Raw genomic sequence first — 4688 nt, forward strand, 5'->3', positions numbered from 1 at the left:
ATGCTAAGAGCCAAGTATATGATGCATGGCATTTTTGGTCGAAAGGTGACGCCAGCTAGCCATTGAGATGATATGATTATGTTAAGATTTGCATTCATATGGATATTGGACTCCTGCTGTTCACCTAGGCCGGCTACAGGACTCCTGGAGAGTTCCCATTGGTTGGGGAAGTACAGTAGGAGGGAGTTCCGGGGGAGGAGTGCTCTCTGCAGGTGCAGGAGGAGGCCGCGTGGGTGGAAAAAATCTCTGCCCGGGCGGTACCGGATTGGCGGCAGTTTCAAAAAATAAACTTTGTTCCTGCTTGAGTGGCTCCTGATTTTGTGCCCAGCTAGACTGCGGCAGATAGATATGTTTTTATTCTAAACCCTGAAAGCTCAGAGAAAGGGCTTGGGTTGTGGCTCAGTGGTAGAACTCTTGCCTAGCATGTGTGAGGTATTGGGTTCGATTTTCAGCACCACATACAAATAAATAATAAATAAAAAAAGGACCCGTCAACAACTAAAAAATTTTTTTAAAAAGCTCAGAGAAAGATGGTTCCAATTGATTAACCAGTTCTGCTCTGGAAAGGATGGAGGTGGGAGATATCATAAATGCCAAATGATACCCAGATTCAAATAATCAGTTCTTATGATCCTCAGGTCAAATTATGGGGTTTTTATTTCTAATTTTATTTATAGAGATTATCTTTGAAAGCTACAATATTATGACAATTTGTGTAGATTATTTTGGTTTCAAAACTGAAAAGTGAGTTAAAAATCAGTAATTTTGTTTCTTTTTAAATATTTTTTAGTTGTAGTCGGACACAATACCTTTATTTATTTATTTTTATGTGGTGCTGAGGATTGAACCCAGGGCCTCACACATGCTAGGCGAGCACTCTACCACTGAGCCACAACCCCAAGCCAGTAATCTTGGTTTTACTATCATTAATATCCTTTTTTGATGGTTAAATATTCTGTTGTCATTTCTTTGCCCATTTTTGTCTTACATTTTCAAACATTTCTTAGAGCGTAGTATGAGTTGGAAGGGATCTCTAAAGTATTCTGTTTATATCCTTTTCTAAGGGAGGAAGGAAAAGTTCAGACTGAGACTTGCTACTAGAAGACCAGGAACAGATATGAAATGCAGAAGAAATTAACACATCTCACCCCAAGAGCTCCGGAAAGTGGATGCATTTCAGGAGATTGGCTGAATGAATATACCTTGTCTGCTGCAAGTTCATATTACTGAAAGGATCTTTGCCTGGAAACCCAGTTCTTCCCATTATACCACTCTGATTGTTCTCTTTACTAATGATGGATTACAATCTTTCTAATGCTAGACCTTGGTCTCCCACTGAGAAAGTGCCTTGGGGTGCTTAATCCTGTCCTGGTAACAGTATGGACTTAAATGGTGCTCTAAGATTCCTCCTGATTTAAATTGACTTGCATTTGTGAGACCACATTTGAATTTGTAACCTAACAAAGAGCCACTGACTATTTTGAAAGAACAGGACTTTCACATGATCAACCCCTCTCCTTGAAATGCTTACAAAATAATCTTTCTTCTAAGGTCTTTGTATTTCCTGAGACAAGCTTTCTTCCTCTTGCTTTTTCCTGAATGAGGAAGTACTTATAATCTCACCTCTTAAATTACATTTTAAGGCCTCACAAACCACAGTAAAGGAAGGGACAGAGTCAGCTCTAATTTCATAAACTATCCGTAAGAGAATTAATTGCAACCTGACTTATTTTTTTCTTTTCACAAAGAAGCTGTAAAGGAATCCCATAAATTTTGAAGGAGGAATAAATTCTCTCTTAAAGGAGTAAAACTGTAGTAAAATATTAAAATAGCACAAATTAAAGTTGACTGGAATCTCCTGTAAAATCAAACCAAGGAAAAGAGTAGTAAATATCACTCTGCAGAAAAATTAGTGTCTCTCCAGCAATAAAACCAACTAAAAGATTACATTTAAATATAAACTATATAAAGCCTTTTGATTCAAGATACACAAAAATGAATTCAGTCAAGTATATTTGTTAACCAAACATCTTTAGAAAACTGAATCTTCAAAGGTGATATTTATATCGTCTTACATCAAATTATTTGATATTAGTTGTTTGTCATTACTTAGGACACTATCCTCTCTACATTTTACATATAAGATTCAATTAAATCCTCATGAAACTTAATGACCTAATATTCACTAAAATATTCATATGGAGAACAATTCTTTTGAATCAAAGACCAGAATGTGAGTCTTCCCTCTGCCACTAATTGGCATGTTATTTGAATTTTCTGTATTCTGTATTCCAGCTTCCCCTGGATAGGAACAATATTTGTATTCATCCTTATAAGGATGGTGAAAAGATTATGAGTTAGTAGACATGAAGAATTTGGAGCAAGCTATGGTTTGAATACAGTTTATCCCTGCCAAAACATGGAGTATTATTCTCTAGCTGTAGCAATGTTGGGAAATGGAGCCTGGTGGCAAGTGCTAGCTTCTTGGGAATAGAGTCTTCCTGAATGGAACAATCTTTTCTCAAGGGAATGCCTTAGCTATTGCAAGAAATTGGCCCTCTTTCCTCTCTTTGCATAAACCATTTGCCCTTCTGCTTTTCCACCAAACATGGAGCAGCATGAGACTCTCACCAGAGGCCCAATAGAAGACGGTGCCATGCTGTTGGACTTTCGGAACCAGAATGCAAAATAAGCCTCTTCTCTTTATTAATTACCCACTCTCTCATGTACTCTGTTATAGCAGCAGAAATAAACTTTGAATAATAGAAAACTTTTTAAAAGTTAGTCGATATTTATTGTGACAGTAACTATGAATTATTTTGACTTACTGAAATGTTTTATTTTTAATAAGTCAGTAATATCTTTTGACCTAAGCTGTCTCATCCATAAAATTATGATTATTGTGCTAAGTCATAATTTTATATTCTTTTCCAGTTCTAAAAATTAATAATTCTGGGGCTTTAATATAAACAATCTGAAGACTTATAAATTCTACTCAAATATTTGGATAGTGCCCCCCCACCCCGTGCTACTAAAAAGTAACCACGATAGAAGTGATCTAAAATAATGGAAAGTATACTGAAGAATTTGGATAGGGGTGCAGTTATCTTTTAGACTCAACTCTAACAATGGCTACCTTTGTCATTTTGTAAAGATACATATCTATGACCTGTGAGTCTCTATAAAGTAAAGATCAAGCCTATCATTTTATACCCATGAAAAAATGAAGAATATAATGATTTTAAAAGATCTCACAGTTTTCCCCCCATGGGATTTCACAAATCCTTGTATTCTACCAACTTCTGTATACTCTAGTAATTAGGTGCCATGGGTAGCACTTAAAATGTTACCAATCAGGTTTAAAACACAAGATGTAATGTGAATTATATGCCATACCATGTTTCCCCAGAAAGCAAATTTTCTTCCAAATTAATAAAATGAGAGAAAGAGCAGAAAACCAGAGAATCTTTCAGCACTTGGGGAACAAAAATACAAGACAAGAGTTATATAACCTACAGCAAGTTTTTTGGCTAAGTTTGTAAATTTTAGTAACCTCTAATTTACATGTGCTTTCTTTGGAATTTTAAAAGTCTGCCCAGTTTTGTCTGGTTTGGGAGCATCATCTCCAGAGGTCAAACAGTTCTTTTGACATATTGACAAGTTCCTCCAATCCAGTTTGATGGACTAGAGCTTCACTTTCAGACCTAACTTCATTTTTTAAACCAAATGTCCTACTGCAAACTGTAAAGATTTATGGTGAGTGATCTAGAGGTCTTCTTCCTCTGTTTAATTTGATCATAGATTTGAAAATACTAAGTGATGTGTCTCATGATATGGGTAAATTGACATCTGTAAAAAATAATTTCAGACCCTAAAAGCAGACTGAGTTTAGAACACTTAGTGAAAAAATTATTTGGCATTAATTAATTAAACATTTTTCTAATGTTTAATATTGTTTATTGTTGCCTGTTTTTTTTTGCATTTTATATTTTTGTGTTCTTCGATGAATTAAATAACTGCACATATTTTGTTTTTCTTGAGATTACCAAGGCGTGTGTATTAAATAGTTATTTTCTGTTCATTAGTTCACTGAAAGTGTTAATTTTTTTTTCTGTGTGTATTCTGTTTTGGAAGAATTGATCAATGTAAGACCATTTCTTTGGAATATAAAATAAACCACATTTATTTTTGTTTAAATATACACAAAGAAAAAAACTGATCATTTCATTCCATATTAAGGAATATATTTTTCCCTTTCTAAAAGTGTTTCTAAAGTCATATAAAAATTAAAAAACTCCTTTGATAAATACACAAAACTGACACATTCTTATTTCCTTGTGCTGTACATTGTATTTAGAACACTTAAATATTTGGAAACTGAAATAAAACCTATTTTTATTAATTAGTCTATTTTAACTTTTCATAGACTCATATAACGACCCCAGTCATATAAACTTATCCAGTTAAAAATATATCTCTTTTTATAGTGAAAACTATTTATGAAGGTAGATATTTTTTCGATAGTTTTTCTAGGTCTGTGCATTGTTACTTAGAAACCTAAAAAAACTTTGGACATACTGGCAATAGTACTCTTTGCAGCTTTTTCAAGTATATTATTAAAATCTTGGATTGAGGCTGTGGCTCAGTGGTAGAGTGCTTGCCTGGCACTTGTGAGGCAGTAGATTTGA

The 4688-nt window shown here is 34.3% G+C and overlaps 1 long non-coding RNA gene across 2 annotated transcripts in view; it reads left to right on the top strand.

Annotated features, from left to right (window-relative positions):
- Positions 1-4185, top strand: part of LOC125618035 — a 59491-nt gene extending 55306 nt beyond the window's left edge. For both annotated transcript variants that reach the window (XR_007349231.1, XR_007349232.1), the window contains one exon: positions 1065-4185. This is a non-coding gene — a long non-coding RNA (uncharacterized LOC125618035). The remainder of the gene's footprint in view (positions 1-1064) is intronic.
- Positions 4186-4688: the final 503 nt, after the last annotated feature.

Source organism: Marmota marmota, unplaced genomic scaffold (genome assembly GCF_001458135.2).
Source record: "Marmota marmota marmota unplaced genomic scaffold, marMar, whole genome shotgun sequence".
NCBI lineage: Eukaryota > Metazoa > Chordata > Mammalia > Rodentia > Sciuridae > Marmota > Marmota marmota.